Here is a 14665-nt window from a genome sequence, read left to right as displayed (position 1 = left end):
TCTCCTGCCTCTCCTGCCTCTCCTGCCTCACCTGCCTCTCCTGCCTCACCTGCCTCTCCTGCCTCTCCTGCTTCTCCTGCCTCCTGCCTCCTGCCTATCCTGGCTGCTCATTTTCCTACATTATAGCTCAGGACTGACACCCAGTGGCTTGTGAGAATAAAGCTCTCCAAATACATTTCAACTCTGCAGGAATGGAAGAAGTATTTACTTCCTTGTTAGTGAAAGTTCAGAAATGGAAAGAAGAATCCCTTTTCTGGGGAATCAGGAAGCCGTCTACCTCTGACCCACATCCTCAGACCAGCCTTCTCAGAGAGCTGGGTTTAGCCACTAACTTCTGCTAACCTGGATAGCCCTGAAAACATACATACAAGCAACATCATGTATATAAATACATATGGATATATGAACATATATAATATATTCCTAAATATAACCTGCTTGGTTATATATACATATATATGTATGTACATGTATGTGTGAATCAGCAATTAATGGGAAAGAGGCTAAGAATGTGCAAGAGAACAAGGAGAGGTATATGAGAGGATTTGAAGGGAGGAAAGAGAAGGGAGAAATGTGTGATTTTACCATATCAAAAGTATACTGATTATTACAGAATTGAGGACCAGTGAGAAATTTTCAGTTGTGTCATTGTTATTGATTCTGTTTTAAGTTTAGTTAGAATTTTTCATTATCTAGTTCTTGGTCCAGGGACATTTAGGTTGTTTCCATTTTCTAGCTATTGTGAATAGAGAGGCAGTGAACATAACTGAGCAGGTATCTGTGGAGTAGGAGGTCTGTCCTTTGGGCACATGCTAAGGATGGTGTAGCTGGGTCATATGGTAGATTTATTTTTAGCTTTTTGAAAATTTTTCTCAGTGATTTCCAAAGTGGCTATACCAGTTTGCAATTCTACCCACTGTTAACACTGTGAATGAGGGTTCCTGAGGGGTATGTATATATGTATGTATGTATGTATGTATGTATATGTATTATTTATTATATATAATGTATATATATGCATTAGTTTTACATGTGGGTTTTTTTGTTTTGTTTTGTTTTTCGAGACAGGGTTTCTCTGTATAGTCCTGGCTGTCCTGGAACTCACTCTGTAGACCAGGCTGGCCTCGAACTCAGAAATTCGCCTGCCTCTGCCTCCCAAGTGCTGGGATTAAAGGCGTGCGCTACCACTGCCCGGCTACATGTGTATATTTATTTGTATGTGTGGCCTGCAAGGCAGCCCAGAAAGCACTTGCCAACTTGAGTTTGAATCCCAGGACTCACACATAGAAAGCGAGAAATGATTCTCACAAGCTGTCTTCTGACCTCCACACTTATGCCTTGGCACAAACATACATCCATACAAATAAGTAAATGTAATAAAATTGTTTTAAAAATAAGGTTCAAGGCCAGATTCTGTCTACAAAGTGTAAATACATTTATTTTTATTCTTATTTTTTTTTTTTTACAAATGAAGGTTTGGAAAATCATGTGTGTTCAGAAAACACTTCCTATAGTGCGGTGATGTGCAGTCTACTGCCCATCATTGGTGGCAATACCAGGTTTGCTTCAGTGGCAGGTGCCTGAACTTGCAAACTTCATTTCATTAAGAACTCTATGTGGACCTCTCTCCTTTCTGCTACCACCATGCCATCCAGACTGAGGAAGACCTCAAAACTCTAGGGCCATGTGAGCCATGGTTACTGCCGCATCAGTAAGCACCACAAGCACCCAGGAGGCGGCAGGAATGCTAGAGGCATACATTCCCACAGGATCAACTTCCACAAAAATAATTCAGGTTACTTTGGGAAAGTTGTCATGGGGCATTACCACTTGAGGAAGAACCAGAGCTTCTGCACTAACTATCAACCTGGATAAATTATAGACACTGGTCAGTGAGCAGTCACATGTCAATGTTGCAAAACACAAGACTGAGCTGCTCCCGTCATTGCTGCTGTGTGATCGGGCTACCACAAAGTTCTGGGGAAAGGAAAGCTCCCTAAGCAACCTGTCATTGTGAAGGCCAAATTAGTCAGCAGAAGAGCTGAAAAGAAGACCGAGAGTGTTGGAAGTGCCTGTATCCTGGTGGCTTAAAGCTACCCAGGGGGTTAATTAAATGCTAACATTTTCAAAACAGAAAAAAGAAAGAAAGACTTATATGTGTATGGCTCTTTTGCTTGCTTGTAATGTTTGTGTCCCACATGTATACCTAGTACTTGAAAAGAATGGAAGATGGCCCCATATCCCCTAGAACTTGAGTTACTGATGATTGTGAGCTGCCATGTGGGTGAGGGGAATCAAACCTGGGTCCTCTAGAAGAGCAGCCAGTGTTCTTAATTGTTGAGCTATCTCTCCATTACCCCTAGTCAATGAGAAATGTCTGATCTGGGTCTAACTCTGTTGCTCAAGCTAGTCTTATACTGCTCAGATGATTCCCCTGCTCCAGCCTCCTTAGAGGAATGACAGGCTCCTCTGCAAACCTGGCTCTGTAGACATCTTAGAGGCTGGAATGACAGGCTCCTCTGCAAACCTGGCTCTGTAGACATCATTAACCTATTATCTGAGATACAAAACAAAACACAAAACAGGGTTTGTTTTGGAACAACAGTCTAAACACAGACATCAGAGACTCCTTGTAGACTTTAAAAACTTACATTTATTTACTTTATGTGCATGTGTGTGGATGCACATGTAACATGGCACATGTATGAAGGTCAGATGACAACTTGTAGGAGTTCTCCTTTCACTTATAGTCCAGCAGGTACAATTCTAGTCTTTGGGCTTGGCAACATGTCTCTTAATCTACTGAATAGTTTCATCAACATCTTGTGAACTCTTGATGTAGAGTTTTCATTTTTTTTTCCATTCTGAAACCTTAGCATCCACAGCCAAGGTAAGCATCAGGCTTGGAAGCAGAGGCTCCACTGGGCACCATGTTGGGAGGATCTGGTGCTTCACAGACAGAGAAGAGTCTAAATGTCATTCAAATGTCACTTAAGCTACTTAGTCAGAGATTTCATTTAAAACTCATTAAACTGGGCCCAGTATTCTGGCCTGTAATCCCAGTTACTCAGGGGACTGAGACAGGAGGATCATAATGTGTTCATACCTGGCCAAGGCCTGAACAGAGCAAGTTCAAAGCTTGTGTCTTAGTTAGAGTTTCCATTGCTGTGACCAAGAGTTCCAAGGCAACTCATATAAAGACAACACTTAACTGGGGCTGGCTTACAGGTTCAGAGGCTCAGTCCATTATCATCAAGGGGGAGCATGGCAGCATCCAGGCAGGCATGGCTTGGGAGTAGCTGTGAGTTCTACATCTTGATCTGGAAGTGCTAGGAGAAGACTGTCGTACAAGCAGCTAGGAGAAGGTCTCAAAGCCCACCCCCAAAGTGACACCCTTCTTTCCACAAGGCCACAACTCCTAATAGTGCCACTCACTGGGCCAAACATATTCAAACCACCATATTCTATTTCCTGGCTTTCAAACCACCACATTCCATAGGCTCGTTCAAACACATGAGTCTATAGGGGCCATGCCTAGCCATAGGATAATGCAAAATACATTTAGTCCTACTTCAAAAATCCCCATAGTCTATCACAGCCTCACTAACATTTAAAAGTCCGAAGTTCAAAGTCTCTTCTGAGATTTATCTAATCACTTCACTGTAATCCCCTATAAGATTACAAAGCAGATCATATACCTCCAACATCACAGGATACATATTACCATTCCAAAATGTCACAGCGAGGAAATACTGGACCAAAGCCAGACCAAAAGCCATTTGGACAAACTCTAAACTGCATTTCCTGTATGATGTCAAAGCACTCTTCAGATCTCCAACTCTTTTCATCTTTGTTGACTGCTGTCAGCAGATCTGACATTCAGCAGCAACAAACTTCATTCCCTTGGGCTGGTTCCACTCCCTGTTAGCTGCTTTCCTTAGCATGTATCACATGGCTCTGACATCTCTAACATCTTGGGGTATCCAAGGTAACTAACTTTACAGCTTCTTGTTCCAATGTCTGGCATCCACACATGATCTTCTGGCTTCCTCCAAAGGGCTGGCATCACTTCTGCCCTCTGTAGCACTCTAGGCTCTGGTTGACTCCTCTCCATTGTTGTTGCTGCTGAACTTGGTGATCATCTCCAATTCACTGAAGTCTTCTGCTGCAACTAGTCTTCACCAACAGCCTCTCATAGGCCTCCTACATGGTGCCAAGCCTCAACTTCTTTCCAAGATCCCTTCAGTCCAGGGTCATCAACTGCAACTGAGGCTTCACCTCCACCAATGGCCTTCGCTGGCCTCTCACAGTGCTGAGCCTCAGCTGCTCTCCATCATCCCTTCATGACTTCAAAGATAGTACCAGCTGAATGATTCTTAAGCATTACCAAATCCAGCTGCAGCACAAGGTACACCCTTGACTATCTCTAGAACACAGCGTCTTTGTGCTCTAAGAAATCACTAGGAGAAGACTGTCTTCCAGGTAGCTAGGAGAAGGGTCTAAAAATTCACCCCCTAAAGTGGCACACTTCTTCCTACAAGGTCATACCTCCTACTTGAGTCACTCTCTGGGCCAAGCATATTCAAACCCCTACATCTAGCCTGGGCAATTTAGGGAAATCCTGGAGACAGAGAGAGAAAGAAAGAGGGAGAGAGAGGGGGGGGTGGGGAGGAAGGAAGGACGGGAGGAAGAATGAGCAAGCAATGCAAGCAAGCTGGGTTAGAGCACTTGGATAGTATATACCCTTGGTTGGATACAGTACTGAATCAATCAATCAAAACAAAACAAGAAGGAATAAAATCCAGACCGAATGTTCTTCTTTTATCTGGGTGTGGTAGCACACACTCATAATCTCAATACTAAAGAGGCAGAGGAAGAAACTTGCTGCCAGTCCTAGGCCAGCTGGAATATGAAGTGAGACACTGTCTCATAAAACAAGTAAGCAAACAAACCAGCCCTCCTTCATTCAGGGACTAGTTAGAAGACATCTGTGACCCTTGTCTGTGAAGACATCTGTGACATTGTGCTGAACTCCATTGGAACTGCACAGCTGTTGAGACAGGGTCTCACGTTAGCTCAGACTATACAAAAGAAAACATGATGGTCCATTTTCAAGATAGAAGTACCCTGAGTCAGCTTTGATCTATCTACAGATGAACAGGAAGCACTGGGCACATACTGGTGCCCGATTGTCTAGCTACTCCACTGAAACAAGAAATTTACAACAGTCAGTCTTGTTTGACAACCTTTAGGCATGACAAACTTCATGCACTCAAAAAAACTTTAAAATGTGTCAGGAGCCGCGTTCGCCATTGCAAGATGGCCCCGGTTTCCTGTTTCCTGGTTCTTCTTGGGAGCTTTGCTTGATTGTGCGCCTGCGCAAGGCGCGAAAACCAGTATGCTAATTTGGCAATATCATAAGAGCCAATGAGTGTGTGGCACGTCTCCTAAGGCTCTATATAAGCCACAGGATTTTGGGGCTTGGGGTCCCTCGCCTCACTGCCATCTAAAAGAGCTGTAACAATAAACTGCTGTCAGAAGAATCCTGAGTGTGGCGTTCTCCTTATCGGCGAGGCTGTGCGCCGCAAAAAATGAAATTTAACATGCATAGATAACATTCCCACATTTCTAGCTAAGAAATAGACAATGTAAGTGCCAACAAGAACAGATAGAAAGCTTTTGACACACCAAGAAACCATAGATAAGACACAAATGTCAGAAAATTCTGATGCACCTTGAGGATCATGGTGGTTAAAGATCTGGCTGGAGGCAAAGAAAGGGCGGACTCAGTTGGAGCTACAGAGAATGGGTTGTATTTACTCTCTTTGCTCTTTCCTTGACTCTGTGCTTTGGGTGCCGCTGTTCGGGGCGATGTTCTGAGGATGGCAGCTTATGTGGAGGGACCAGGATTGCTGCCGCTGGAGACTTGGACACACAAGTAAAGGAAGGTAACAAGAAAAGAGGATTGGGCTAAGTGTGAATTTCATCCATTATGCTAATAGAAAAAATGTGTTCTGGAAAGAACTTCTCATTGCTGCATATATTTCCCATCTTCCAGACCAGTGCCAGAGCTTTGCCTCCACTCCTATCTCATTACTATCATTACTACGACTACTCTTTACAGACAGGGTCTCCCTGTGTAGCCAGGCTGGCCTAGAACTCACAGCCATCTTCTTGTGGGAACCCCCCAAGTGTTAGGATTACAGGCCTGGGTTGTGCTTAACAAAGTTGTAACTGTTACATGGAAAGAATTTCACCCTGAAGAAAATATCAGGTTAATTTCTTGAGTCAGATGGGGGACCCATGCATCAGGAAACTGTCACTTCCCATTTGGCAAGATGGTATCTTGCCCATTACTGCATTCCCAAGTGTCCATGAAATGCTTCTTTCAGTGGATGTAGTATTTGCAACAGGGTAGGTATAGCTAGATTCATTGCTACATCATAGAACCTGGAAGGTAACCTTATTTAGAGCGAGTTTGGTAGCAGATGTCCTCAGTAGAGCATCTGTTTGTTTTTAGTAAGACTACTGTTGTTGGGAGAAGGAGCAGCTGTCTTGTGTTCACAGCTTCTCGAATGGGAAATACGAAAGGTAATTTCTGCTATGTTTCTATTAATACCCTGTTCTTTCATTTGGAAGAGATCTTCAATCACTCTCATATAAACTAGCCTGACATTTTCTTGTTTTTTTCCCTTCTTCCTTCTTCCTTCCTTCCTTCCTTCCTTCCTTTCTTCCTTCCTATCTTTACTAGACATGGTTTCATGTAGTGACGCGTTCACCCTCGTCCCACAAGGAAGATGCGACACAAGCTCTTCTTCTGCAGTTTATTCAGTACCCTTTTAACAATCTTCTGACCCCGGGGAGCTCCTGCCCACAGGCTAAATACTTCATGGGCGGCTGACCCCAGGAATGCCACATGGCAAATACCGATAGGCATACATATACGGAAGCCAAGCCAGGTCATCAGCCCAAGCCAAATAAGGCACAGAGAGTACCCACCATCAGGCCGGGTGAAGGCGAAAACCAGCGCCATCTTTAAGGCGCGGCACCGTGCGGCTCTCCACAGTTCCCCTTTTTGTTTTTGAACGAAACATGTGAGAGTAGAGGTCTGATCTCAGGAAGAACAATGGACTTTGTACTAGCCCTTCCAAGGTATCTCTACCCAGGCAGTGCCAGACCCATCCAGTACCGATTTTTTCTGAGGCGGGAGAGATTGGATAAATTGGGGAAAAGGATGGTACTAACCCGCATCTATCAGACTTGCTCTCCTTGAGGCTGCGAGCAGCTGACAGCATACCTCAAGTGCAGTGCTCAGCCTCGAAACCTGAACGTGACGATTCAAGGCTTGATGGCTGCCAGCCATGTCTGGGGGGACTGACCAGCCTCAAAGGCAGTAAGGGCTTGGATAATCACGGCTGCATTCCATTTCTGTGTAGCCCTAATCTTGCAAATAAACCACAGGCAGATAGAGGAGGCTAGCACCATGAGTATCGCCAAGGATCCTAAACCTGCCCACTCCTTCAAGTGATCTACTGCTGATGTAATCCATGAAGTCAGTCCTGTAGCCAGAGATAGGTCCACTCTCGTGGAATTAACATGGACTATTGTGAATCTCAACTCCCTCAGGGTTTCTTCGAATTCCAAGCTCCAATTCTGTAATAAGAACTGTGACAGGGTTTTAGAGATATTTGCTGCATGGGTAAAATTAGGATAGTGTATAGAAGTAATGCACAGGCCAGACATTTTCCATTCACATCCTAGCTGCGCCAGCTGCCAGAGGGTATCCACTTGTTCCTGTACTAGGTCAATTCTCTGATTGACCAGCATCAATCCTCCCTTTATTTGAGAATTGATAGAAGCTTGCACGTCCAGGGCAGTAGCCACCTTGGAGGATAAGTTATTCAAGGTCTCTGCAGTTTGTATGGAACTGGACAAGGCAAGAGCTGAGGCAGTGGCGGTGGCGCCAATGGCCGCTACGGTAACAACGGCAACAATGGCTGCCGTGATGCCAAAATCCCTTTTTAGACTAAATAGTTGTAGGCTGCTAGGAGCCTCAACTGGCACTGGCACATAATGAGGCATTCGAGTAATAATGGCAACCTGATAAAGAGTGGCATTACAGCATAAGGTATAAAAACATGTTTGATGAGTGCATTGTAGCTCTCCCTTAGCAAAAACACTACTATTACTGACTAACCACAAGAATGGGGGCCAGACACACACCGGGGTAGGTGTGAAAACAGTCCTGCTCATTTCCTGATAAGTAACCTGGTCTATCTGCCAAGAAAACCTACCAGATGAACTTCCTGATCTTAACATATCAGATAGACTTCTTTTCCAGTCAAATCTTAAAACTCCTTTACCCAGGCTACCTCCGCCCAGCAAGTCGAGGGGGAACAAATCTGTGCAGCTCCCATTAATGCCACATAGAAGCCACAAATCAAAAGGATTAACACTACTCTTATCTAGATCCACAGCAGTAAAATCAGGGCCAGGATAGGTTGCATTAAATTCTACGATAATATATGGGGAAAAGGAAAAATAATTATGTATAACCCATGTGGCTTTTCTACTCTGACAACCTGTCCATGGAAGTGGGCCACTTTCTTCCACGGCTCCCTGGCAAAAGGGGGCCCAACGTGGTTGAGCAGGAGGGCAAGTATGGCCCTCCCGGCTGGGCCACCAGCCTGATAGGACAGATGCATTAGCCTTCATTTCATGGCTAGTGCCCCAATATGCTTCTTTCATCCATGCAGTGGATTGATTATAAATTTTAATGCAATCACTTGTATCTGATAAATTTCTAACCATGTAAAAGCACAGACTGCCCTGTAGTTTTAGGCTTCTATTACTTTCTATGCTACTAAATTGGCTATCATAGGGTAAGTAAGCCATTCTCAAGCTTCTATTGGTGTTAAACAAGCGAGGGAACACTTGTGCATTGTACATCACTGGCATCAGTTTTGGGAATACCGATAGGATCCCCCATCTTGCCTCTGCTGTCCCTGATGTCACTGTCACCATCATCATTGCGAGCCTCAGGAGGGTCTTCATGGTGAACCTTCCGCACCAGGCGCTCGGGCACCCACACTGGATCTTGCTGGTCCTGAGGAAAAACACAAACAGAACCTCGTGCCCATGTCAGCACGGGATCAGGCCCTCACCAGGAGCCTGTCAGGATATCCTTCCATTTCACCATGCCCTTAGATGGACCATGTAAGTCCTGATGTCTGTCTGCTGCCGAGCAGCCATGAACATCCAAATTTAAAAAAATTAAGAGTAAACAGAGCTAATGATATTCTTTCTTTAGGGGTCCGGCCTTGGCCTATTCCCCCTTTTTGTTTTTGTAGACATTCTTTTAAGGTGCAGTGGGCACACTCCACAATGCCTTGTCCTTGAGGATTATAAGGTAGTCCATGGGAGACCTGCACCTCCATCTGTTTGCAGAAACTAATGAAAGTTTGGGCCGTATATGCTGGTCCGTTGTCGGTTTTAAGATGGCGTGGTTTTCCTCACGCAGCCCAGGCTTCCAAGCAATGTGCGACAACATTGTGAGCTTTTTCTCTACTCAGAGGTGTAGCATGTATGACACCTGAACAGGTGTCCACTGACACATGTACATATTTTAACGTTCCAAATTCAGAGATATGTGTTACATCCATCTGCCAAAGTTTAAGAGGCAACAACCCTCTAGGGTTGACTCCAATGCTAGGAGGATGATGATGGATAATACATTGAGGGCAGTCCAAAACCACTTGTCGAGTGTCCACTCTAGACAAGTGGAATTTTTGTTGCAGGGTATTTGAATTGACATGAAAGTTTTGGTGAAACTGTCGAGCCTGTTCCAGAGCTGTACTTAGGAAAACATACTCCACTCTGGTCCATCGGTCCACAATATCATTACCCTTACTCAATGGCCCCGGTAACCCCGTATGAACTCTGATGTGTTGGATGAAGAACGGTTGTTTTCTTTGCCATATCAACTGTTGAACATTATGCAGCATACTGTGTACAGTACTGCTTAACTTTATGGCCCCTGCAACCTCTAGTACCTTTACAGCATTTACCACATAGGCAGAGTCAGAGATCAAATTAAATGCAAATGGACAAGCCATAAAGACCTCTGCAACTATACTCAACTCCACGATCTGAGGAGATCCTGGTGAATATTGACACAGCACTGGTTCTTGTCCTTCTACCATGTAGGCTCCACAGCCTGTTTTTGAACCATCTGTAAATACAGTCGGAGCTCCTTTAATGGGCCTGGCAACAGTTATTTTTGGAAAAATCGCGGGATGCTCCTTAAAAAAGGACAATAATGGATGCTTGGGATAATGATTATCAAATTCCCCTGGAAAACTGCATTGCAAGATGGACCAGTCATCAATAGTACTGCATAGGATCTTAAGCTGGTGGCTAGAATAAGGCACTATAATAGTGCTCGGGGGGACTCCAAAATGTTGCACACATAGCTGGACACCATTTAGGGAGAGCGCTGCAACAGCTGTAGGGTAATGTTCTATGGATTTTGTAGGTGAAATCTTAGGATATATCCACAACAGTGGCCCTTCCTGCCACAGCAAACCTGTAGGTTGATAGGCAGTGGCAAAAATATATAACAAAATAGGCTGATACTCCTGCCTTCGCACTAAAAATGCTTCCTGCAACTTCTCCCCAACCTTCTGCAAAATTTTCCTAGCCTCGGGAGTTAAATGCCTAGGGGAATCGAGTGCCGAATCACCTATCAGAATGTTATATAGGGGCTTTATCTCATAATTTGGAAGTTTTATATAATTTTGTATCCAATTAATATCCCCTAGCAATTTCTGAAAATCATTCAGGGTTCTTAAGTTATCTTTCCTCAATTCAATTTTCTGAGGGAATATTTTAGTGGGACCAATTCTTGCCCCCAAATAATCAACTATGCTTTCCTTTTGAACCTTTTCAGGGGCTATAAACAATCCTTTCCTTTCCAATAACTTAACCAAATCTCCATAAGCTAGATCTAACGTTTGTTCATTTTTAGCTGTCAGCAAAATGTCGTCTATGTAGTGGACACACCTCAAACCTGGGAACTTTCTCCTTAATGGAGTAATGGCCTCACTTACATAGAGCTGACACATGGTAGGACTATTGGCCATGCCCTGTGGCAGAACCACCCACTCAAACCTTTGATCAGGTTCCTCATGATTACATGATGGGATGGTAAACGCAAACCTTTCACTATCCTTAGCACACAGAGGAATGGAGAAAAAACAATCTTTTATATATATTGCTATTAAAGGCCAAAAGGCAGGTAAGGATGATAACAGTGGCAGCCCTCGTTGCACTGGCCCCATTATCTGCATTTATTGATTAATTGCATGCAGATCATGTAGCAGTCTCCATTTCCCTGACTTCTTTTTAATAACAAAAATAGGCGTATTCCAGGGAGAAACAGATGGTTTAATATGATTCAAAGACAGTTGCTCAGCTACAAGTTCTTTTGCAGCATTTAGCTTTTCTGAGGAGAGCGGCCACTGAGGAACCCATACTGGCTCCTCCATTTTCCAGGTTATGGGAATACCTCCCCTCGGCGGCCCCTAGGAAAAACTCAGGCCCTGTCCCTTTTTTCTTTGCTGAGTGGGTACAGGGCTTTTACGGCCCTGTAAATACTTCCCTAAGCCATAGCCTGGTGCATACCCCATATCTTGCATCATGCGTTGGGCAGAGATGGCATATTCGTTACTCAACTTGAAGCCCATATCTTTTAATAAATCCCTTCCCCATAGGGAAATCAGCAACTCAAGTACATATGGTTGCACAACTCCGGAATGCCCTTCCTGATCCTGCCACTTTAGCTGCCTTGCACTCATGTCCGGAGTTTTTGCATAACCAAGTCCTTGCAAAGTTTGAGAGGAAGATTGCACAGGCCAACCTGAAGGCCAATCTTTCTTAGCTAATATACTTCTGTCTGCTCCTGTGTCCAAAAGACCCAGGATTCTCCTCCCTTCTATGTTCAACTCTAGCACAGGACGTTGGTCAAGATCCAGGGACAGAAATGTTAAATCTACTCCCGTGGATCCAAAACCTCCTTTTCCTCTTCCTTGATCCTTTGCAGTATGGCAGTCATGCAGACTCGGTAAAATGACTAATTGAGCAATTCTATCTCCAGGAGAAATGGCAGTTATCCCTTGTGGAGAGGCAACCATAATTTTTACAACTCCACTACAATCTGGATCTATAACTCCAGGGTGCACAATAAGTCCTCTCAAAGCTGAGGAGGATCTTCCTAGCAATAGCCCAACTGTGCCAGGCTCAAGGGGTCCTTTAAAGTCTGTTTCAATTACCTGGACCCCCATTTGGGGTGTTAATACGAGTCTGGTGGTGGAGCAGAGGTCCAGTCCTGCTGAGCCCTTAGTGGCTCTCCACGGTTCCCCAGATGACGAAGGGATGGTCATCTCTCTGGGCTCTCCTCATCCTGACTCTCTACTGCCCCATATATTTGTGGGCCCTGGGGTCGTGGGCCCTTCTGTCCATTTTTTGGACAGGCACTGTTGTTTCTCTGCTCTATGGGCCGGCCATTAATGTCTTTGACTGAGCGACACTCATTTGCCCAATGGTTCCCCTTTTTACATTTTGGACAGAGGCCTGGCTGTCTAAGGTGTTGGCCACTTCCTCCTTCTTTATTTTGTTTGTTTCCCCTTTCTGGGCACTGTCTTTTTAAATGGCCAGGCTATTCACACTTGAAACACACTCCCAAGGTGTTTCCCTTCTTCTGAGTTAGTTGAACCACCGCAGCCGCAAGTCCTGCGTTAGTCAGCAGCCCTCCTAACTCCCTACATACTTTCATCCAAGCCTCAAGCCCCTTGCTCTTATATGGGGTGATAGCAGCTCTACACTCCTTTGTGCACTGTTCATAGACCAATTGCTTAATGAGAGGCATGGCCATATCAGGATCTCCAAAGATCCTCCCCGAATCTTCCACCATGCGGGCCACAAAGTCTGAGAATGGTTCCATGGGCCCCTGCAGGATCTTGGTCAGATTGCCACTCACCTCCCCTTTGTTTGGCAACGACTTCCACGTTCTTGTAGCTATCTGATTAATCTGCTCATAAACCTGCACAGGGTAGCCTGTCTGTTGGTTAGCAAATCTACCCTGACCAAGCAACATATCTCTGTCCCAGGTGGCTGCTGGGTTGTCAGCTCTCAGATTAACTGCTGCCTGCTCAGTTGCATTCTCAATCAAGAATGCTTTCCAATCCAGATATTGTCCTGGACTTAAGCAGGCATGGGCCAGTGAACACCAATCACTAGGAGTCATGCAGTGCCTGCTCAGTGCCTCTACTTGGGCTATGGTAAAAGAAGCAGAAATCCCGTAAGTGTGAACCAACTCAGCAAGAGATTTTACTATTTTTAAAGTCGAGTGGTTCTTCATATCTATTCCCCTGCAGATCTTGATAAACAGGGTAGGCAAACTGCAACTCAGTCCTGACCTGAGTCCATATCCCTGGGCAAAATGATCTCCCTGCACCAGAGGGTGGATCAAACTGGGTAATTGGTGCAGCTTCAAGATAAGGCGGGGGAGGGGCTGGCTGAGTAGGCAGAGTAGCCTGTGCCGCTTCAAGATAAGCTGGAGGAACTGAGAGTGTCTTAATGACGACCTCTGATCCGCCATTTGCTGCCAACGGGGGTTTCTCCTTCTCTTTTTTCTTTTCCCTCTTCCTCACAGTTGTTCTCTCTAGCTGTTTTACTAGGGCATGTAACTCTCCTTCTGAGTCTGTGTACTCTGAGTTCTCAAAATCCTTAAGATTAGGGTATAATGGCTCTTTTTTCCTCTCCCTTCTCACTTGCAGCCCTCTCCGATCTCTGCTCTTGCAACATTTCTAAAGCTGTTTGTCCCTCTTCTATGGCTTTGCTACATTTTCCGTCCACTAAACAGCCTCTCACTAGCTTCCAAATCAGTCTTACTCCCTTCTTCAAGGTACCCTGTTCATATGCGAAATCTAGATTCCTGCCAAGCTTGTCCCAGCAGGGCACCGTGAGATTACCTGTCACCGAGAACCATGGAGCCACGGTGTCACATTCATTCAAAAACCTCATCAAAGTGGATTTATTCACCTTTAATTTTCTTGATAAAAGTAGCTCTTGAAGAGCCAAAAAAAACTGGGTGCGACTGAGAAGCGCCCATAACTAAATTCCATCCAAAAGTATACTTTCGACCCTTGGTGCCTTTCCACTTTCAACTCTCCTGCGGACGGATTCCTCCAATCGGTTTGCCTGCGGATGGATTCCGCCAGCTTTCACTTTTGGTTTGCTAAACCGCGAACTTTTCCGCTCTCTCTTTGTCTGCAGAGAAGAGCAAAATGGCCGCGTTCTGCGGACTTTAATTGTCCCAAATCACCTTGAGAACTTACCAGTGCACTTCCCTGACTGCAGAAGTTCTGAGTCTCTTTGGAAAGTCCCCACACGGACCACCACTTGACGCGTTCACCCTCATCCCGCAAGGAAGACGCGACACGAGCTCTTCTTCTGCAGTTTATTCAGGACCCTTTTAACAATCTTGTTACCCCGGGGAGCCCCTGCCCACAGGCTAAATACTTCATGGGGAGCTGACCCCAGAAATGCCACATGACAAATACCAATAGGCACACATATGCGGAAGCCAAGCCAGGTCATCAGCCCA

The sequence above is a fragment of the Grammomys surdaster genome, unplaced genomic scaffold (assembly GCF_004785775.1).
Source record: "Grammomys surdaster isolate TR1022 unplaced genomic scaffold, NIH_TR_1.0 267, whole genome shotgun sequence".
In the NCBI taxonomy this organism is placed as follows: domain Eukaryota; kingdom Metazoa; phylum Chordata; class Mammalia; order Rodentia; family Muridae; genus Grammomys; species Grammomys surdaster.
This window is presented reverse-complemented; position numbering follows the sequence as displayed.